Source organism: Mustela nigripes, unplaced genomic scaffold (assembly GCF_022355385.1).
Source record: "Mustela nigripes isolate SB6536 unplaced genomic scaffold, MUSNIG.SB6536 HiC_scaffold_148, whole genome shotgun sequence".
Classification (NCBI taxonomy): domain Eukaryota; kingdom Metazoa; phylum Chordata; class Mammalia; order Carnivora; family Mustelidae; genus Mustela; species Mustela nigripes.
Genome location: NW_026739562.1, coordinates 3877358 through 3901361, shown reverse-complemented (window position 1 = coordinate 3901361; position 24004 = coordinate 3877358). Strand labels below are relative to the sequence as shown.

At 39.1% G+C, this 24004-nt stretch overlaps 1 long non-coding RNA gene across 1 annotated transcript in view; it reads left to right on the top strand.

The window, feature by feature from the left end:
• LOC132008439 (uncharacterized) overlaps positions 1-24004 on the top strand; it is a 488832-nt gene that overhangs the window by 231413 nt on the left and 233415 nt on the right. The window contains exon 2 of the long non-coding RNA XR_009401637.1: positions 5994-6180. This is a non-coding gene — a long non-coding RNA (uncharacterized LOC132008439). The remainder of the gene's footprint in view (positions 1-5993; positions 6181-24004) is intronic.

Sequence of the window (24004 nt, the reverse complement as noted above, 5' to 3'; positions counted from 1 at the left end):
CTTTAAGACCTTCAGAGTGGAGCCCAGGATGCAGGGTCCATACACAAGGACCCTCAAAAACTTGGAGGCAAGAAGTTATTCTGGTACATCCTTGAAAGTAGGACTATGAAAATTCTGACCACTAGCCATAGTTAAAATGAGTCATTTGGGGGACACTGGCGATATGAAAGAGCTCTAGGCAAACTCAGAGTTCCAAATGTCTATTGCTCATGTGGTGTAAGAATGGCAAGTTGAGAAACTAACAAAAATCCTAATCTAAACTCCGTGAAGCCAAGGACCAAACAAAGGAGGGCAGACTGGGGGTTGCTGCAAACGGGGGCTCCTGACATAGGGCTGTGTCCGTCTGCGCAGGCTTCCGTAACAAAATGCCACAGCCTCAGCAGCCTAAACCACATTTGTTTTCTAGCACTTCTGGGGTCTGGCAGCCCAGATCAAGGAGTTGGCAGGGCTGGTTTCTTCTAAGGCCTCTCTTCTTGGCTTACAGATGACCAGCTTTTCTCTGTGACCTCACGCGAGGTTTCCACTGCACACTTATTCTTGGTATCTCTTCCTATAAGGACACCAGTTCCATTGGATTAGAGCCCCAACTCTGTGACCCCATTTAACCTTAATTATCTCTTTAAAGACCCCATCTCCAAATACTGTTATATTGTGGGTTTGGGGTTTCAGCATATGGAGGTCGAGGAGACAACGCAGTTCATAAAAACCTCCAGGAAGATGACTTCAGAGCAAAATACTAAAGTCCCCTATGGAAACTCAAAATAGAGACAGAGAATACAACAAGCAGAATTCAGAACCTAGAACTAGAGATAATGGAACTATCTGGAAGAGACATGAAAATGCGTGTGTAAAAGCTTCAATAGAGAAAAAGAAAAAATTAAGCACAGACGTCAGACCCAGAAAAGGACCCCAATCTTAAGCTGTGGAGCATTTGAGCTGCATGATTTGCAGACTGAGAGCAAACACATTGGTAAAGATGTAGATGAGTGTAAATAAGCATTAGTAACTTGGAAATAGAGTTGATTAAATTAGTGAGACATGCGCATAGGTGCAAAGATGAGAAGAAAATAAGATAACACACTATGGAAAACAGACAAGGGAATTTCCAGAAGAGGAGAGTAGAAATGAAAGATGTGATGACTCGGTATTTTCCTGGACTGAAAAAAAAAAAAGGATACCAATCTTCAGGATGATGGAGCGTCCACACCCTAGACAGGATGATTAAAAACAAATGTACACCTAGATGTATTGCAATGAAACCTCAGAACGAACACAAACAAAAAATCTTGGAGGCAATCAAAGATGAAATATCTATTTCAGTCAAAGGGATGAAGATTAGAATTACAGAAGCTGTTCCACAGTCCTGGGGGGCCAAAAAAATAAAAATAGTAGAAGGATAACCTCAAAGGGTAGATGAAAAGTAATTGTTAAGATAGAATTCTACACTCAACCAAACTATAATTCAGGAGTGGATTTAAATTAAAAAAAAATGCTTATAAAAATACTGTGAGAATTAAGAACGTAGTCTCACTGAAAAGAAAAAAAAAAAAAAAAAAACCACAAGCTATTACAGAATGAAAATCAGTAAGAAGCAATTAAATCCCCTCTACCGAAAGTCAGGATGGGATGGTAAGGGAATACTTGCATAAACATGTAGGTGAATGGAAGCTAACTTGGACTGTAAAAATAATGAGGATGGTTGGATAGATGGATGAGTGGATGATATTATTACTAAGTCCTTGGTCACTTAAGACAAGCTATTTTACAAGGCACAAACAAGACAGTGGGGATAGGTTAGAGGAAGAAGGTTAGTGTGAATCCTATCCGAGAGGAGATTAGACATATTGATTATCAGTAAACTTATGCGTATGTGTTTAAGTTTTATGAGGGAACATCAACAGAAAAGAAAAAGAATATGTAACATCTAGATAAAAGGAGAAGGAGGACTGGAATAAAGAAAACTATGTGAATCGAATAGGATTATAAATGTGGATGGACATAAAGGATACAGATGAACCAGAGGATAATGTTTTTCTCTGGAAGGAAAGAGTAAAATTGGGGAGGATTGCAAAGTAGGCTTCTATTTTTCCTAATGGGGTATATGGGTTCTGGAAAAAAATTAATCCTATCAAGCAAAATAATGTTAGATGACATTTGTTGGTTGTAACTCTCTTGTGCATTTCTTTATTATCGTTTTTTACTTAGTTACCTACTTAACAGGTGTTTTAAAAAAAGGTACATGGGTGTTGGATAAAACTTAATGACTTAATTATATTAACAAGTTTTTTTAAAAAAATGTGCATGGGTGTTGGATAAAACTGTTCTTGCCCCATGTTACTTACTGTGTAACTTGGGTGAAGTTACTCCATTTCCTTAGGTGTCACTTGCCAAATTTCTAAATGTGTACAAGAATACAATATTCTGTACCTTCCGGGGTTGTTTCCACAATGTAAAGTGTGTGGCACGGTACTTGGAGAAAATACGCATCCAATGAATGGTAACTCGTGGGACTAAAGAGACAATGACAGCATGAAACCAAAGGAGAGGAGAGTTTTTAAATAGAGAAAGGAAGTATTGTCTGTTTCACACCTAAGGTAAATGTCGAAATAACAGATATTGACCATTGGGATGAACTCTTACAAGGTCATTGGTGATGTTTACCTGAGCAGTTTGTGGGGATTAGTAAGAACAGAAGATTGCGGGCGCGCGTTGAAGAGGGGAGAGGACTGGAGAAGAAAAGGCTTGCAGCATATGGTTTAAAACAAGGAAGCAAGGAAAACTCAGGTACTCACTTGTAGAAGCAAGAGAAAAAACAGGTTTAAAAATGGGAGACTGCAAATGTGAATTATTTCACATTTGGTTGTAGAGGAAAATAGGTCAGTGACGAGAGGTAGATAGAGGGTGTGTGTGTGTGTGTGTGTGTGTGTGTGTGTGTGTGTGTGTGAGATAGTGGTAAGGATTTTGGCGTGTTAACAGCCTGAAAGGGGAGATCCAGTGGAAGGGGGCAAGGTGAGAAAAGAGGAGCAAAGGTAGGACACTGATGGGTCAAGGTCTTAGAAGGGGCAGGAGGAGTTGGGATTCATGAACACAGATGGTTTTCCATCTTGGCTTGAAGCAAGAGAGCAGTACCTGTTCCGAGATGAGAAGGGAGTTAGTTGAATGTGAGTGCTACTAATGGTGTTCACATGTGAGTGCAGAGCATTGAGGGAGTTTAGAACGCTTTCAATTTGTCTGTGAAAGGTATGACACAGTGCCCTCCACTGAGAAAGAATGTATAGTTTTTGTTATTTTGTTGTGCGCTTCTTGCCTATCAAGGGTGAGGACTCAGGCCACTAAATACTCCATGAGGGCTATTTTGTGTGATGTAAAAATTGGATTCAGGCCCAAGCCTTCTCTCAAGAAGGGTTTTTTGTATGTGAACGATCACTGCTAGAAACTTCAAATCACCACTCATTTCAGAAAGTCACGAAAGTTCCACAGAAGGGATGATGTGTGGAAGTTACTGGCTAATCCTTCTGGGAAATAAACAGGAACCAAGACTCCACATTTTCATGTCCTCTACAATCACCTTTCCAAAAATAGACTCATACAAGCTGTAGTCACAGTTGAATGTCATGTTTCTATTATTGTGATGACATAAAATCATTAAACCACTGCTAGTAGTAAAAACAGTCATGTCTGGTAATAGAACTGCTCTGAGCCCATTCGAAGGGAATTGCATTTTAAATGACACATGGAGAACAATGTCCTCTGACGGGGAGTGGCTTGGACTCAGGTTTTTACGTCCACAGTGGTTTATTAAATGTTCTCCTCTGCTGTTGCTGTAATACTTAAGCTCTTGGTTCAAAATGGTGGTGTCAAAATTTGAAAGAAGTTTTCAAAAAATATTTTTAGTCCTCTGCTAAATTTTTATAATATTTCCTGTATTTAAAGTAACCGAAAAAATAAAAATGAAGTTTCCAATATCAAGACTCCACCCCCGCCCCATCCCTTAATCTTTCAAGGCTCTTTGTCCAGACTTCTCTTTGTATCTTCTCTTTACCCCTATCACACAAGCAGAATTAGGACTACTTATTGTAAGTCACCTCAGTTAATGCTTACACAACCCAATGAGAGAGAGATGGCCTTGGGGTAAGGTAAGGAGTACAGCTGACACTTCAAGATTGAATTCAATCTTCCTGCTATCAACTAGGATTCAAATTCAGGTATGAATTTTTTTAAATAAATGAAATTTAAAAGAGACATTGAATTAAATGTCTCTTTCAAGTTCTTACCTGTTAAAAGGTGGACAAGGAAGTTTTGACTTCTTCAGACATTCAAATATCAATGTCGTTATCCATAAAGCTGTACCGAGAAATACACTTTGTATAAAAGGCCAGAACAGAGTTCTGTCATCCCCCCTAAAACTGGCTCCTGAGGTACATGGTGAGAATGTATAGTTACAGAGCCAGTTAATTACATGTAGGAATAGAAACTGCCTCTTACCTTTCAAAAGTGGATGGTACAGGTGCACTAATCTTACTCAAGAGAGGCATTCTCCTTCTCGTGGGGAGGGAAGTGATCTGAGATTTAGGATTGGCTTCTCTCCAGCCCTTCCAAGAGAGCTGAATGTATCAGTTAAGGAAATGGATGATCTCCCCTTGACATGGCATGTACTTTTCCCCCATAGCCTCTCATTCTATTAATTTTATTAGTTTAATAATACACTTAGAAGTCTCATTCTCTTTTACATGATGAGTTTCTTAAGAATAACAAGTATGGGGGTGCCTGGATGGCTTGGTGGGTTAAGCCTCTGCCTTCGGCTCAGGTCATGATCTCAGGGTCCTGAGATCAAGCCCCGCATCAGACTCTCTGCTCAGCGGGGAGCCTGCTTCCTCCTTCCATTCTCTCTCTCTCTCTCTCTCTCTCTCTCTGCCTGCCTCTCTGCCTACTTGTGATCTCTGTCAAATAAATAAATAAAATATTTTAAAGAATAACAAGTGTGTTGATCAAACCAGGACAAAACACCAGGAAGCCCACATGGTGGGGGTCTGTGCTCTCCAGTTTCCCCCGTACTTTGGGGGCGGTGTACAAGGACCTCACAAATCCAAACCATCGCACTTCAGGAGGCTTTTGTGAAACTAATTAGGGAAGTAGTAGCTCCTCCCGTGGCATGATTAAGAGCTAGAATCCATCAACTGTGTTAGCACAGTCCTAGATCCAAGTCCTTTTCTGCCAAATTGGACAGCCATAGTTGTGAGAACATAAGCCTCTTCTCTGACAGGATCAGTATGCTGGTGTGTAAGCCTTCGAGTTCCAGCTCTTTGACGTATTTGACCATGACCGAATTTGCTACCTCGGCATTTTACCAGAATTGATTGCTTAATTGCTTAAACACTCTGCTCTAGCTGACTTCCATGTGGTCTACAGGGGGCCAGAGCCTCCTTTGGAGACTGGCATGCATGGCATAAGTTTTAGACAAGTGAATTCTTCTCAGCGTTTGCCTGATTTGACCTCTTACTTCACCGTGGTGCTTAGCACCGTGTATCGTAATATGGAACTGCTGAATAAGGAGATGGTGCTTAGATGAGTGAATAAATGAATAATTGTGTAGGAAGGCCGAGCCGTCACTGGGCTCTCTTTCCTTCACACCCCGCCTCTCCATTCTCCTTTTTTGAAAGGTGTCTAGGGACTAAGCAGGTGTCTGCTTTGTGTCTTCTTCATGATAAATATCCCTGACCTGGAACTCAGACCTAACTCCGTCATCAAATAATTCTATCATCTTGGCAACAGAGTCACTGATTACAGAATGAGGGCTCTCTATGTCTCTTCTTAAAAGCTCTCAAGTTTATTTTGTAGTTCCTTTTAAGATGTGATACGATCTCCTTATTTGTACTAAAAATCCCCTGGAATTAAATCCTACATTTTAATAATAGCTAGCATTTTTGGATGATCACTGTGTGCGGGTGCGGTGATAAACACTTGACATAGATTATCTCATTTAATCCTTACAGAAACCAAATGAAGTGTTTACTGTCATTATCCCTATTTGATGAAGAGGATACTGAGGCTCACAGAGAATTAACTTGTCCAAAAGCATCTAATATCGAGTAATCACAAGTGAATGAGCTGAAAGCACACACGGAAGCCGGGACCAGACTTTCATTGAGGGGAAAACTTACAGAGACAGAGCAGTAGCAGGTGAGCGATCTTCTCCATGACGGTTGCCCAGGGAACTGGAACGCCTGACATAAAATGCGGAAGGGGTCCCCGTGTTGAATTGTGGTGCTCATTAGCTGCATGGTGGGGGGAAAAACCAGCCCTTCCTTTAGAATGATTTGGAACTGAGGTCCCAAACTTTGGATACAGTTGTAGCAAAATTGTAGCTTCCAGCCCAAATCTGCTATGTCAGCATTTCTAACTGAGAGTTCACCAGGCAGGGTTAGGAAAATTAATCCTTAGCTTTCACCCAGCCATGAAGTGGTAGAACTTTTATTCAAGAGTTTTCCCAGTCTTAAATAATGTGTGAGAAGAACTTGATATAACTATCTATATGTGTGTTTCAAGCAACATCACCTTTGACAGTGTATACGTTTCCGGCCATATATTTTTGTCTCCTGTTTCTAGAGGACCATGTGAAATATTTATGTAGTATTCACCTATGTCTAGCCCTTATAACTCACCATTCTGGTACTTTACACTCAATTAGAATGTGAAATTTAATTTGGCTGTGAGTCACTTTAAGAGGATATGTTGTTGACCATGAACTTAATAGGCTCGGTCCCTGGAATTTGTGTGAGGATGAATGAGGACAGGAGAGTTTCTTAGAGGAGATGATGAGTCCAGATACAAAGTTTGTGACTTCTGTGCTATGAGTGGGTATGTTTAGGAGATTTTAAACTAGAGTTTAAGGGTTTATATCTGTGTCATTTAGCTTATATAGTTACAGAGTTACTTTGTTACATTGAATTTTATTTGCATATGTCTCAGTATCTAATTTCCAGTATTCCTCAGTTTAACTTTATACATTTATAAACTTGATAAATATGAAATGTCTTGAGCTACAAGAAATTGTCAGCAGTTCAATAGTGAAAACATCTTTACTACCAAATAAGAGGTTCATGAAGTCAGGGCTGTGATCTGTTTTGTTAATTGCTGTATATACCCCATACATAGATACTAGTTAGAGCAAAGTTGTCACTCCATGAATATTCTTGGAGTAGGAAAGGAATGATGACTCTTTGCTATGAAAATTGATTATTGAATCATCTGCATTTTCTTGGGATACGAAGGTATTGCTTTTAGTTATATATATTCAAAAGGTAGAGGTGAAGGGAAGGATTTTTCATGCCAAGACTTCTTTATGTGTGAATATAATGAGATGGGAAGTGATCATCTTTCCTTATTTACCACATCCAAATCATTTGGTTTTCAGGGGGAAGGGTCAATATTACCAAAGTCATTTAAAAAAAAAAAAATCTTGTGATTACATGTACTTTCAGATTTACAGAAGTGTGTGGGGGAGCGTGGTTCATGTTTTGGAAAGTTTACTCTTTTCTGGTGGTCATCCATTTTTTGGTCTATATAACCTCCTCCCCTGCACAGAAACAAAACCAAACAGGAACCCTCAACAGGGAGGAACTGAATCTCATAGCTCTACATGTAATCCCAGCTCAGCAGGGTATAGAATGGACAAAGTGAGGGCAGCCGTTTGATGTTTTCCCCTGCCAACATTCCCCGTCTAATCTTAGAGGCAGAATATTAAGCCATACTATGTGATGGTTCTGCTGGGCAACAATACTATGGCAAAGAGAAACTCCTTCAGGCAATGAAAAATGTCATGGTTCTAAATCTGGCTACACCTTTACGTCAAAGCACGCATATACCCAACTGAGATTCAAGATGTAAAGTTTTCTTAAGTATTAGTTGAAGGCAATTTTCTGTTTTGACTTCTGTAAATTTGCTTTGGTGTTTTTTTTTTTCTCTTTTCCTGGCCCTTATCCATTTAACTTTGTTCCCGATGACCCTTTCTCTGACTTTCTTTAGATAATTTGAAAATACTGACTGTAGAGATGCCAAGGGTGAAAGGGATCTTCATCCCCAGTGAACTCCAAATAGCAACTTTCTTTTCTCATTCCCAGAAGAATTTTTGTAATCTTGTTGGAAGCATTTCTGCTCTACTGTAATGTCTACAGAAAAGAATAATGAACAAATCCTCTCATTAACTATATTTTAATGGGCTTTGTTAAAAGCTCACCCCAGTCTCAAAGTGAAAACAAAAACAAAAATCTTGACTTAACAAATGAAATTCAGCAAAACAATATGGCAAAAACAATATGGAAATTTAAACTTTTTAGATCTAGTGGTCTTTTTGTAAAAAATGTTAAAGACCTCTATCCTCATAAAATAGATATCTAGACAAAATCTACAAAAAAAATTTTAAAGCTACTTTAGAGAGATGTATTTAGGGAAATCTTTTAATGTATCCTATAGAAGTGTGTTCACATCACATTAAAACGCCCACATTGTCTCAGTTTATTGTCAGACTATTGTGGTCAGGGCATGGCTAGACCATGCCATGAAGTGAATGGGTTACACGTGTGCAGAGACTGTAACCCCTTTCTGCTTTCAGACAGCTGGATAAGGTCAAGGGCAACTCAACTTCAGGTTCTTTCTCCTCTGTTGTTAGTAAGCATGACAGTTTTCCCTAGTAAGCCATCCAACCTTATTTTGTACCCGATCCTTAACATGGGATAGGTTGGACACACTGCTGAAGCATCACTCATGTATTCTTTCAGTGAATGTTTATTGACTACCTCCTATTAATTGTGAATCAGTGAATTAGATATGAGGGGGATAATAATGAAGGTATAAACTCTTTCTGTGGCCTTGAGGAAGTCATAACCTATAAGGAGAGACAGATACCCAGATAAGTCAGCATACTACCATTCACCATATGCATAGACTTACTGGAACACAGAAGAGAGTCAGCCTAATATTATTTGGAATAAGAAACGGGCTGAAGACACACTCCACCGAAGAAGTAATACCTAACTGAATTCTGCAGGCTAAGTGGAATTTACCAAAAAGAGTATATGTTATCTTACTCTTTTTCCAATAAATAAATAATTAAATTAAATTAATTAATTAAATTAAAATAAATAATTTTCTGTTACAAATTTTTTAATGGTTGCATACTATTCCAGGATGTGGATAGAACACAGTTTAACTGAGCCCTTTTTAGGCTACTTACATTTTTTGGCAACTGTAAACACCACTGATACAAAGACTCTTAGGACTAAATCATAGTATACACCCTTGATTTTCTTAGGATACAGTCCTAGATGTGAAATCACTGGTTCAAAGGAACAACACCTTTTTAAAGCTAAACTGCATTTTCTCAAGCACGTTATAAAAGTGTGGGGCTTTGAGATCAAACTTATGTTTGAACCATGAGCATTTCTTCTGTTAGTTAGTTGACCTGGCTAACCCTTGCTACTATTACTTTCTTGCTTCAAAAGATGAGGATCATAATACTTAACTTAAGGCACTGTAGTAAAAACTACCGTAGAGGTTAAGAAATGCTTATTAAATCTCCCTTGTATTTTTGACAATGATCATGCTGGTAATAAATTTCAAATGTTCTAAATATTGTAGGTCAGCATCATTAACATATTTCCAGCAAGAAGTGCGCATGGCCAAAAAACTTTGTGGTGTGGTCACACACAATTCATCATTGGGCCCAAACTGCAAAAAAATCTGACTCATTGTCCACATAAATAACTTGAGAATTGCTGGACTGTGCCCAGAAATTCGTTCTGAAAGACAAAAAAGTTCTAGAATTAGATGAAAATACAGAAGCCTGGGATAAAAAATCCTCTTTCTTTTACTCATTTCCTGTGCCACTTAATTTCTTAGACTCTGTTTTATCACTTGGTGGGGGGGAAAAAAAAGCATTAGGTTACATTTTCTTTCTGCTTCAAAGACTTAAATGAGCAATATAAATATAAAAGGTAGATAATAGATATATCTGTAAATTGCTATTCTGATATAACCTCTTATTCTTACTGGTTTTTAAATCTACCATGAATCTTATTTCTTGAAAAAGAGGAGGCAGCAGGCAGAATGTACCCTTCCCTCAAGCCTGTCAGTGGGTTACGCATTTCTCATATTATATTGATATGGGGCATTGACTGGAAGGGTTGGGATTTATTTTTGAACTCCTGTCAGCACTCCATAATTAACATTGCCCAGAAGAGAAATGCTATTTTGACTCCTGCATCATCAACACAACTGTCAGCAAATAAGGAAGGCATCGTCTTTGCCATTATCACTGCTAATGTATGAAGTAGAAAAGAACAGCTGGATTTTCACACACTGGGCTGTTGGAAGCACTGGCATTTAGTGAAATTTGTTTTCAATTTCTACCTGCTTCTATTTGTGCAAAGAATGTCTTTAAAGGGAAAAACAGCATTTTTTAATCCCAAAACCCATTTTTCACCTCCTAAATTGGGAGTTTACTGATTTCAATTTACTCATCTCCAAGTTGTTTATCTCAGTGTCATTTTTTTCTCCTTGATGTAAAAAAGCAAAGTTAATTTTGATTGCTTACTGGGTAGTTTACTCATCTACCTTTACTACTCTATTTTCTCTGCATCCTGAATGGTCTGTAATGTTTTAATTCTCTCTCTCTGGTCTCCAGGTTTGCTTACATTCATAATGGCAATGAATAGAGATAATCTTTTAGAATGAAAAATTGCAGGGGCTAAATCTTGCTGCAGTAAGATGGCCGTAGTATAGATCAGAACTTTAAAAAGGCAAAAAAAAAAAAAAAAAATTCGGTAGCCTCCATAGTTACAGTGTGCTAAAATTAAGTAGTCTAAAGTTATTTTGTTTGAGTTTTTTTGGTTTTTGTTTTTTCAATGTCATAATGGGAATGTGAAATAGTACTGCCTTTGTAAAGCTGTTTTATGTTAAAATGCTAAACATAGTTCAATGTTCAATGTTAAAATAGTTGCCATATGATCCAGGAATTCTTAAGAAATTCTTAAAGGTATATACCTAAGACAACTGAACATGTGTCCACCAAAAACTTGAACATGAATGCTCATAGTAATATTATTCGTGATAACCCTAAAATGGAAACAACCCAAATATATATATCAACTGATAATAAATTAAAAATAAAAACAAAGCCTTGTATTTTGAACAATAGAGAATTATTTGTCACTGGAAAAGAATCAAGTATAGATAGGCGCCTCAACTGTGAACTGTGAACACAGGATGGCAGTAAAATGGTAGACACAGATGGCCATGTATCCTATTACTCCTTTTACCTGGTATGTCCAAAACCGGTAAATCTACAGAAACAAAAAAGTAGATTAGTGGTGGCCATGGCTGGAGGCAAGAGACACTGATAGGTGATTGCTAATGGGATAGGATTTCTTTTCAAAGTGATGGAATGTTCTACAATTAGATATTAATAATTATTGCCCATCTGTGTGATTATACTAAAAACCACCGGATTGTGCACTTTTTTTTTCCACCCCTAAGGATCTAAAAATAAAAAAGGAAGAGGTAGGTGAATTATGCACTTCAAATGAGCAACTTTTTGTATGGGAATTACATCTCAATAAGGCTTTTATAGAAAAAGTAACACCTTCATTAATTTAAAAAAAAAAAAAACAGGAACTGGGAGTGGTGGAAATGAAAGCGAAATCATGACTCAACAATTTATCATCATAAGCTTTTCAAGTTAAATGTCCTTTGTAACCTGTTTTATTTTTAATAACTTCAGAATATATTTTAACTAAATGAACCACAATTAAATATATATATTTTTCAATTGTAGGTGATTGCCAGCTATTCGCTAGTATAAGATTTTATTTTTTATTTTTATTGGGAACCAAGCAGAGTGTCTGTGGTCCCGGACACATGCCTGGTATAGTGGGTCTTTCTTCTAGGACTTGGACATGTACTCCAGGAAGTAATTTACCACATGGCAGCCTGGTAACCTAGAGCTTCTCCTCCTCTTACCTGGGTCACTGCTGTCACTAAAACTCACAGTAGGAGTAGACACCTATGATGACATGGCCAACACTGACTGAAGATGTCCTTCATATACTCCTTACTTGGAGGAAAGGAGGGAGGTCCCTTTTTTTCTCATCAAAAACAGATTTCAAGGCTTCACCGACCTAAATGCGGCAGACAGCTAATTCACAAACTAGTAGACCACAAACTGGCAGCCCAGGATAGAGCATGGGACAAGAGGTTAGTGTAAAAGCTTCATGTGTCTTTCTACTAATGCAAGATTTAGTACATTTAAGGATATTTTAATGAGATCAAATCAAATTTATTCCAGAATAAACAAATGAGAGGAAGAAATGGAGGCCAAAATGTGCTTTCACAGTGCTATATGCACCAGTTAGATCTCCGGGAAGGGAGTTAATGGAAGTTGATGTGTGATTGTTCCAGTTTTAAAAGAATGTAATTCAGTTTATGCCTAGTTTCATTAGGGCTCTTGGGAGAGCACTTGAGTAATTCAAAGAGAAGAGAAATGTGAAAGGTACCGAGCGTATGTACAGAAGTGTGTATTCATCCTATACTTTATTGCTATAACGTGCATGGGTCTGTCAACCCTAACATATAAAGCCTGGTATGATTTCATGCTATATAACTGAGAGCTAGCAACTTTGCCGCTCAAAGAAGTAATGTGATCATTCCAAATTTGTAGCACTAAACCTTTGTAGTTTGTGACACGTTCACTACGTGGCAGAGAAGATTCAGGGAGTAGACATAAACAGACAGTCCTATGACCTGTTGGTTAGTGATGGATGCTTAAAGTAAATTAAAATGAATGGGCTAACACTTTCTCTGTCAGTTTTCATCTCTTCAGCCTCACAGCTATTTATGAAAGGGAGATACCTGTATGAGGAAAGATCCCAGTTGGGGATTAATGCCCAAATCTCTACATAATTTTACATAATATGAACAAATGTTGTCATAGGACTTGGTATGTTACCAAGCCATTTTATGGAGTATTTAATACATATCCTGTCATAATCCTATGCAAATGTTTTCCCCTATTTTTTTTTATTTGAGTGTAATTGACACATGATGTTACGTTAGTTTAAGGTGTACAACATAGTGATTGAACAACTCTGTATGTTAGGCAATGCTCACCCCAAGTGTAGTGGCCATCTGTCACCATAAAATGTTATTTACAATGTATAGAAACGGAGTATCAGAATGATATTAACTTGTCAATAACCAAAGGATAGAAACGAGAATTAGGAAAGGAAGTAAGAAAATCAAGTAACATCTCCGAAGCCCCTATCCTAGCACTATTTGAGAAGATTCTAGAATGTCAACACATTCACTTCTCCAGAAATCATAGGAGGTTGACTTTGTTTTCTCTATTTCATAGAGAAGAAAGCTAAAGTTCCCAGGCTTAAGCCTAGTTCTTAGCAGATTTTTTCAATTCAGTGCAATACATCTGAGAGCTTACATTTTTATTTTAGACCGCACGTTCTAAGCACAATCATGATCCTGGAAGATATTCAGCTGTAGCATTTGTTGTGAAAATTGTATCCTCACTGTCTGGCAGCCCTTGATTAATTTCTTAATACTGTAGTCACCTTCACATTTTATTTAATCCACGATGCTTTTTTAAAAAGGTTGCAATTCACTCTTTCATCAAGGCACTGGAAAAAGCCCCAGATCAAAAGTAATCTTGATTAGAAAACTTTGCTGTGGATAGACTATGCTCTGTCTTCAAATGTTCCAAAACTGTTCAGGGTACAGGACCAGTTATAAGTCTCTTTCACTCTCCCTCCACATATATTGGTCCTATCTTAAAGTATACACAAACGCAAAGTAAAGAGTAGTTGGTCTCTGAATAATTGGAAAGATGCAGGGCTCCATAGCATCTAGTAGGGGGTGATAGGGAAGAGCACAGTCTGCCCTTACCCTGCAATGGAGAAAGAAGTAAGGATATTGTAAGACTCATTCTTAGAGTTCCATCCTGTCTTTTCTCAGTAGTGCTCCTTCCCAGTGATGTAGGTTTTGGAATGTTGGTAGGTTTGGTGGCAACCAGAGTCAACAGCCAAGAAAGAATTCCCGAGACATCTTTGGTGCAAAATGATGATCTTATTAAAGCACAGGGACAGGACCTGTGGCAGAAAGAGCTCCTGTACTGGGGTTATGGCGGCAGGGGGTGGGGGGCGGTGGGTAGGGCGGGGAGAGGCTGATTACATACTTGAGAGTTGGGGGTAAGGAAAAAGGGACGTTTTTAAAAAACTTTCCTAAGTTAAAAAGGACCTACAGGGTACTGGAGGTCTTGCCATTGTCAAGTTAAGATTTTTCCCTCCAGTAAAGCATTAACTTTAAGAGAGTTAGGAGTTTCCTTCTGGAAGTTAGTTTATTGATAAGAATGCTTTTTTCCTGTAAATCACTAAGACTTTTGTAAACTGAGGGGGACTTTTCTTGTGGGATAGTGATCTCTAGAAGTTAACCATTTGTTCTTCCTTCCCTTAGCTTTAGGGCAGCCAGAAGTGCCTGAGGAATGTGGTAATATCCCACCTGGGAGAGAGAGAGAGAGAGAGAGAGAGAGAGAGAGAGTGTGTGTGTGTGTGTCTTGTCCTCAGCTTGCCTCTACTCCCTCCTCACCATCGTTGAACACTATACAAATAAACTGTGAGGCTCTGTTCCTTTCCAGTATTTGAAGCTTCTTCCCTCTCTATTCACTCCATTCCTAGCCTGGCCTCCATAAGGGCAAGAGGGATGAATGCCTCTGGCTGCCGGCCCTAGAGCCTTTCTATTCACATTCAGATGCTAGACCCCTTTCCCAGGCCTGCAGCAGTCACTTGTATTAGTCAGCTCAGGCTGCCATAACACAACAGACTAGGCAGCTTAAAGAATAGAAATCTATTTTCTCACAGTTCTGGAGACTGGGAAGTCCAAGTTTAAGATCAAGGTGCCACGGTTGGGTTTTGGTGAGGCCTTTCTCTTTGGCTTGCCAATGGCCACTTTCTTGCTGTGTCCTCACATGATCTCTAACCTGTGTACATACTACTGGTGTTATTTTCTCTTTTTATTTATTTATTTAAAGATTTTATTTATTTATTTGACAGACAGAGATCCCAAGTAGCAGAGAGGCAGGCAGAGAGAAAGAGAGGGGAAAGCAGGTTCCCTGTTGAGCAGAGAGCCCGACGTGGGGCTCTATCTGAGGACCCTGGGATCGTGACATGAGCCGAATGCAGAGGCTTTAACCCACTGAGCCACCCAGGCGCCCCTCTTTTTCTCTTTTTAAAAAGACACCAGTCCTATCAGATGAGGGCCCCAACCTTTTGACCTCTTTTACTTAACCTTAATTATGTCCTTAAAGTGCCTATGTCCAAACCCACTCATATTGAGGGTCAGAGCTTTAATATATGAATTTTGGGGAGACAATTCAGGCTGTACAAGTAGGGTTACATTAATTTGCTCAGAGCAATTATATTCGAAGCCCACCCTGAAATCTCTATAATCACCAGAGGGATGGATAGAGGAAATTTAGAGACTGAGGAAGAGCAGTTAAACCAGAATCCTCCAGGCCAGGAAAGGGCATAATCAGCACTTTTAAAAAAAATCTCCCAGGGTGATTATAAATTTACATGTAGGATTGAAAACCAGAAACTAAGCTGTGTAGAGTCTATTGGCCCAATCCACATTGCATGGCATGTTGTGAATCCCACTGGGGAAAAAGAGGGGGAATTAGTGCTGGCATCTTAAGCGTATTACAGTATGGTTAGGCATATATACTCTGTATTTTAATCTATACACCATATTAATTAGTACTTCAGAAAACATACATTTAATACTATATATCCTATACTATATACTTAGGAATATAATAGATAAATGTCTAGAGTCAGATACCCAGGGCTCTAAATCTGATTAAGGGACCTTAACATTCCTAAGAAAAGTAAGAATGACAATACTGTCCTCCGTTGTTATGAGATTCAATGAGACTATACATGCAAAGTCTCAAGTAATCCCTAGTTATTATTAGCGTTAATAATAAGTCAGATGAGGAGGACCTCAGGTGTCTGTTGTTTGTCTTCTCTCTGAAACACTAAGATCCTCAGTTGGAGCAAGAGATTCAGCTGTGTATCCCTGCAAAGCCTAAATTAGCTAAATTTTACATATTAATGTGGTGAGACCTGCGGCAGTCAAGGGGCCTGTGGAAATGGCAGAGTAATTCTACAGCAAGTGGTTAAGGTCATGGTGGAGATGCGGGATGGGAACTGTGAGCAAAGTTCTAGCTGTTCAAGTTGGTTTTTGAGCTTTGTGGGATACTCCTGGGGCCCTAGCAGAGAATGAAGGCAGCCCATTTTATGTCATTCCTGTTCTGTTGGGATATGAGATTGTTTTGTGATTAATTTTAAGAATCTACAAACCCAACTTGTTGCAAATTCGCAGGAGATATCTAACAAATGTGTTTTGAGTTCAGGCTGTTTATGAGAGACCGTTTTTCCCAAAACACGGAGCAGTTCCGTTTGGCATTTCAATCTGTCTCCTACATTGATATGAGAAAAAGCAGACCTGGTAGAAATGTTGATTCGGAGACTTGAGAGCCATTAAAAGACAAATCTTTTGTTCGCTTTCTTTTAGAGATGTTCTCTTATTCTCATGTGAGGTGTGTGGGAAGCCCTGCCTGTCTAATCTTTAGCATTTTGATGAAATTGCCACAAAAGCTTTTCTGTTTTGTGTAAATCCTTATCTTAATTGCAATTTGAAAAGGGGTTAATGGTGGCTATTTTCCTGGGTATATTTAAAGGATACCACTTGATGTGGAAACACTGGCCAGCAGAGGACAATTATTCTTAAATTGCTTAGTGGTTAAATGCATGGCTTCAGAGCTCACCTACCTGGTTTGAAGTTTTGCCTTTGACATTTACTAGTTTAACTTCTCTAAGATGCAAATTGCTTCTCTGCAAAATGAGGGTGCTAACAGTTTGAACTTCACATAATTGTTGGGGAAATCAAGTTTGCCAATGCATGGGAAACTCTTAGAACACTGCTGGTTCAGAGCAAGCATCGCTGAGTGTTAGGGATCCCTGAAGCTTACTTTAAGTTCCTTTGCCAAACCTCCTAAAGAGGTATAAATCCAAAGCCTACGAGAATGGAAACTTGCCTTTGAGCCACACTGATCTGGGTTTGAGTCTTGACTCACTGAGAAGCTGAGTGATTTTAGGCAGCAGTCACTAGAAGCTTTTGTTAACTCATCCCTGAAAAGGTGAAGACATAGGTCTTCTTTGTATTTTTGGCGTAATAGTTAAATGGGATGAACTTTCATTGCTTATGCTTATGCCAGTTTAACCCATTACTCCCTACCTCTCTCAGGATTGCAGCCATCCATGTAGAAGCTTCCATTCCTACCCATTTACAATGCAATCGCCATGCAGCAGTTTAAATAATTGAAACTATGAAGTAAACCATGGCACGACCCTTTTTCGTTACTTTTTTTATATTTTGGCACTCCCGTTTTTAATATGTGGATTTGTTTTCTATTATTTTGATAATAAATGGTCTTACAACCGGGGTCTCTATGGCCCTGGACAATCTATCCATACCTGTATCTCCAAGTTTATCTCAGACACGCCCTTGTTAATATGTTTTAGTCACATTTGCTTTTTTTTTTTTTTTTTTTTTTAATGTTCCTAGAACATATCAAAGTCTTTCCTACCTCACGGCCTTTGTACATGTTCATGTCCCCAAAAAAAACCTTGGATGAAAGAGGGGCTGGTCCTCTTTTTCAACCACACATCTCTACTCAAAGCTGTCTCCTCAAAAAGTCCTTTTCTTGCCATCTACTCTAAAGTGGGCAGCCCTCCCAGGTGAACCACGTCATATCTCATCTTTTTAGTATATATTGTTGTACTTTACCATTATCTTATTTGCTTACTTGTGGATTTTTTTTCCTCCTCTTCAATACCCATAGGCAAGGATCTTGTCTGAATTGATCATTATATTTCATAGCACCTAGCACATAGTGATTTCAATGAATATTGTTGAAAGGAAGGGAAGAAGAAAGAATGAAAACACATACAATGTGCTCAATGTATTTTTGCACTATTAAAATGTGTTGTAGGGCGCCTGGGTGGCTCAGTGGGTTAAGCCGCTGCCTTCTGCTCAGGTCATGATCTCAGGGTCCTGGGATTGAGTCCCGCGTCGGGCTCTCTGCTCAGCAGGGAGCCTGCTTCCTTCTCTCTCTCTCTGCCTGCCTCTCAGTGTACTTGTAATTTCTCTCTGTCAAATAAATAAATGAAATCTTAAAAAAAAAAAAAAAAAGAATGAGCTCTTTTAAAAAAAAATAAATAAAAAATAAAACGTGTTGTACATCTTAAATATATATACTTTTTGTCAATCATGTCACAATAAAGCTGGAAAAGTAAAAAATATATATATATAAAAAACCAAAAATTACTCAGTGAGTGGAAACATTTTACTGACGATTAGATAATGCCATTCGGCATAGAGTCTTGACTAGGCTTCTGAGGAGGGCAAATAGAGTAGCTCTATTAAAACCGTGAGTCTGAGAATGTTCTCTTCCCCGTGAGGAAAGCAGTGGCAGTCTCTAGACTTGTCCTCTAGGTTAATGCTAGGCTTGTTGGAGGTTGTCCTCTGTGTAAGGATTTGGGCTGTTTCTGCTCTAATCCTGCCACACCCGAGATGATCAGTGTTCACCGCAGGCTATGGTGCCCCGTCAGGCCTGTCTTGGTTTCAGCAGGCTAGCTGGCCAAGATGAAATTGGCCTTATACCTTCCATCATTTCTTCTTTTAGTGAGCAGCAGAAGGCCTCTGTGGATAATCTTCATTCCTTGCAGTCTGCATCATGGCACTTCTATTTCTAGAAGGCCAAGATAATACTTTCTCTCCAAATCTGTTCTTGAAGGCTCTTGTCTCACTGAAATTGCTTTTCCTGTCTCCACCAGCTGGACACTCAAAAACATTATCTCAAGAGGACCTATTTTAGTTTTGCCATCCATCATCTGAAGGGAAAAAAAATGTGAAGACTTATTCTGATCTAACAATTGTGTGTTGCTGCCTCAAAGTGAAAGAGATTGAGGGAGAGAAAAGGAAAAAAAATTGGTGAAATGCCTCCTCCTTCTCATAAATATCACCTGTCAGTAACTTCTCTAGAAGACATTCGCCACAGCCTGTAGGCTGTGAAGTGAAATGCACAGAGATCTATTCCCAGCACTTCTGGTCCTTACCCACAATTTGGATTATTTTCCTTACTCCAGGCTCCATTGTAAGAGCTTTCCATATATTATAAAGAAACTGAGGCACCGAGAGATCAATCGTGGTGTCTGACGTGACTCATGAAGTTGTAGAGCTGACATTTAAACTACTAATCCAGCTTCAGAGGACTTACATTTAACCACTACAATCTGTTCCCTCCATGGCAGTAGCTTTGTTGTCTGTGTTTCTGAGTCTGCGTCTGTGGGAATACAGGGACTCTCACACATATCAAGATAAAGTTTGCAGTTTCATTTAAAATATATTAATCATATAAAACCAATAGCTTCAGGGGGGAAAAAATGCTTCCTGTTTGCTTTCAAGCGGAATTTCAGTCTTCTAATTCTAATGCTATATCTATGGCTGCCCATAGTGTTGGAATCCTGGTTACCAAAGAAACCATCTTTTCCTTAGCATCATAGATGAGGTTTGCAAAACTAAAGGGCTTATTTCAAAACCATGTAGATTTTTATTATGGGGTTTTCAAGTATGTGTGATGGTCTGAATGAAAGCCATAGAGAGTAAGGCATCCATTCTGTCTGTCCGAGTGTCTGTCTGAGCTGCATCAAGGAGGGAGGAGCGACAGAAGAGGAAGGAGTGGATGGGGGCTGAGTTTAAGGACCACCTCCCCGCCCCACCCCCAACCCCACCCCCCTCCCCACCCCACCCCATCCCCCACCCCGAAGAAATCAGGCCTTCCATGGTGAGCACAGCCCAAGAAGCTGTTAAAAGAGATCAGTGTTCAAAGCAAGAGTTTCCAGTGACTTAGGATCAAAGTATTATAACTTCATATTCCTTTAATGCATTATCAACTATGTGTGCATATGTTTACAGAAGTCTCTGAGAGACTTCATTTATTGTTAAGCAGTTGTTTGGGAGAGAAACTGTTGTTATACTACAAAGTTTCCATTTCCAACTCCCAAGCATTTAAAGAGTACAAAAAAAGTGTACTGGAGACAAAAGCATCTCTCAGCACTGTTATTTACAAGCAGAAAGACATTAAATCACTAAGCCTCAGTTGTCGAAGATCTAAAATGGGGGGGAAACCCAGCTCTATTTGAAGGCTCCTTTGAGGATTTATAAAAAAAAAAAAAAAATGTGAAATGGTTTTAGTGCCATGTCTGATACATAGAAGGCACTCAGTAAATTATGGTTAATAAAATGAAATCCTTGCATAGAAATTACAAAAATCTTTAGTTTCAGGCTCATAGTTAACTTGAGAGGGTGCAGCAGAATTAACTCCCTAATACCTGAGAAGCCAGTGCTAAGTCTATGTGGATGGTCGATACAAAGATGGTGGGGAAACTGAATCATCCCCTGCAGTTGTCCTCAGTGTCGCTGTATGTATCACACAGAAAAAGTTGAGTCAGTGTTAGCAGATGGCCAGTTTGGGCAAGCCCAGTTCACCTCTAAACTTAGCATTGGAGGTCTTCTCATCAGTTCGTTAGTGATGACGCAATCAGATTAGTTAAGAGGGTAGACAGGGATTGAAGCATCAGGCTCTGTCCGTTCAGAGAAGAGTTGGAGTAACCAAGAGGACATCGACAAATTCTAGGGGTAGCCCAAGATGATAGGCAGCCACTGATGGAGCAGGGAGGCTTCTAAAAGGCAGAGTACCAAAGCTACTTTCCCCTCACTTTGGCCAAAAACTATGCTACATTTGCTGGTGTGTGTGTGTGTGTGTGTGTGTGTTGCAACCAAAAACATCTCCAGTGCTTGAAGAAACTCAGTTTAGAATTAAAAAAAAAAAAAAAAGAAAGAAAAAAAAGAAAAGAAACCCCAAACGAAAAACAAATGCCCATATGCAAACAAAACCAATATGCCTCCTATAAACACTTTGGAATAATTAACATTTTTTAAAGAAAATTTGTCCATGCTAAAATCTTTCAAAGGAAACCAATGCATCATCTCCTTCTGAGATATTTATCTATTTTTAAAGTAGAAAAATTATTAGAATACCAGGGACAGGGCTTCAGTTCTTTGAATCTGTAAGTAGGCCAAGGTTTGTGGAGGTGGGGAAGACTCATAGTTTCTCAAGAAGAGGTAATTCATACATCAGGGGAAAAAAAAAAAAAAAAAAGATTGGATGCCATCTTCAAAATGACGCTTGAACATTTTCTTCTAAAGAATTTTTTCTAATTAATCTTTTTCCAGTGAAATAAATAAGTTTTCCTCCCACATAAGTGAAGTTAGACCCCCCAGGAACAAAGGTTTTGAATACCACAGAGACTGGGTATTTCTGTCAGGCCCTGAAGGGGTAAACCCGGAGCCGCCACTAGATGTCACGTTGAGATCGCTTTTGGGAACAGAAGCTCCCTAACTGGCTCCAAACAAGAGGCACTTTCTTGGTTAATTTCAGCTACTGTTCAGTTTCTTTAAATAGAGACTTTTACTCTACACATGTCAAATCTTTGGAATCTTTTGCTTTGTCTTACAGGTATTTACAACCATTTAAACTTTTCACCCCACCACGCAGGCCTAGCGGGAGGTAGATTTTAAAATAGGGAAGGTTTGATTTAATGGGGCTGGGTTGTAGAAAGGGAGAGAGGGCTTTTTAGTCTTGTCTCCCCCATAATCTCCTCCATTTCCCCCATCCTAGGACACCTGAAATTAACATACAAATTGAGAGATAACCTTACTCTTACTATAAAAACTGCAGCACGGATGCAACTGATTGCCACCCTAAATAAATCCCATATAGGGAAATTCTGGACTTCCCACTGGTTTTCATTATCACATCTCCTCATCCTCAACCCCCACCCCCTCTTTTGTGCACCCTCTACTCAGCTGAAGTCTCCAGCATTCTTCTTCCTGAGTCATTTGGTTAACTTAGGAAGGAATTTACAAATACAAGTGTACAAATTAGAGTGTTAATCATGCAACAATTTGCTAATTCCAGAAATAATGTGTTTTAAAAGAAGATAACTTAGGAGGACAGCATTGTGACCACAGAGAATGGAAATTCAGCGCAATTAAGCTAGGTAATGGTGGAGGAAAGAGGATTGTTTGGAGCCCAAGGGATGGCGATCGCCCTCTGTTCTGGAAATCTTTCATATCTACCTATTCTGATGCAGGTAAAGCAAGCCAGCAGATATTAGTATTATAAATATCCTTTTTTAAAGGTTTAGGTAGGTTACCTCTACCTAAAAAAAAAGTAAAATAAAAAGAGAAATTGTGTTTAAAAAAATACACACATACCATATTCTGCAGAAGAACATATCTCTGTCTAAACCTACAAAAGCAAATCATAAGGAAAATATAGAAGCAGATTAAATCCCAGGGTAGTCAGGTGTAACAAGCAGGCACAAATTGATAGGATTTGAACACCTCATTATGCCATAAAAAGACTGTCTTTTCACTCCCTGGGAATTTTCTGATTTTTGACACCCTTCAGAATAACTCATTGATACATATCTTCCTTCAGAAAGTATTTAGAATACTTACAATTATTCTAGAAACTAAAGGTACAACAGTAAACAAGATCAAGATGGACAGTGTCCATACTACCATGAAGCTTACATACTAATTGGCAAAGTAGGTGTCAAAGGATGGAACAGATGACTTATTTTACAAGTGAAAAGCCAAGGAAGAGTGTGAAGTAGAATTAGGAGCTGGAGACTTACAAGAGGCAGCATGGTTTTCTATATAAATTTTCATAGAAGTAAACAGGACAATGAAAATAAGCCCGACAGTTTAGGCTTATTGACCATACCATCTTGAGTTGATCCCAGAGGCTTGGTTTACTCATCTTTAAAATGGGGATGGTGTTAAAGCACAATGTTCAGAAAGCCAAAGTGAATGTTCACCAAACCTATCCCCACGGTCACTACTACACTACACTAACTAGACTCCAAGTCAAACTCCTTAACATAGCCTGCCAGCCCTAAGGATTTTTACATCCTATGATACAGTCTTGCACATGGAAATGACCAGAAAGGTTCAGTTCAAGTAGTTTGCGAGCCTTGTCCAGAAGAATCCTAGGATAAAGCCTGTTATTGGCCACCCAGCCTTTTCCAGCCCCCTCTGTTCTGAGCAGAGCCTGCTTCCCAGTGTGGTTCTGAAAATTGTCAACTCTCCAGTCAGCTCTCTATTCCCTTGCTGCCAGACGTTGGCGGGTAACCTAGTTCTAGCCCATGAGACACGAGAGACTATCTGAGAACATTTTTGTCCTGATAAAGGGACACACTCAAGGCCTGCCAATCCTTTCCTGCTTTTGAAGAGGGTGGGTGAGGATGAAATGCTCAGAGCCGCTACATTCCCTGCCTGATAATTAAGGGAGAAACTGTCAAAAGCTGAGGATTGTAGGACTATGGAAAAGCCCTAGATCTTTGCAGGCATAATTTAACCATTGAATGATTCGGGAATAACCATCTATTAACTTCCTGTTTTGGAAATTACTAAGTGCTTTAGTATTCAAACCTGATTTTATTTACTATTTTTTGAGAATTCTCATACTTTTACGAAATGGATCGTAGTAGGGTGTGCTGTCTTTGATGTTGCTATGTAGTCAGTGCCATGGAAGGACATGCAACCCAGACTAGTAAACATTTGTTTGTCAAATGAGCTGCTTAAGACTTAATTCTTCAATAAAGAAAGGCACCTAGTACCTTACACCTTTAGAGTAATTTTGGTCTAGGAATGAAATGTCTAAAACAGTAGTTAAAACACCTGGGTTTTAGATTTTCTTCCATACTGAACTGACGGCTGGGAAGAGGGGGTGAAAAATAAAACAACAACAAAA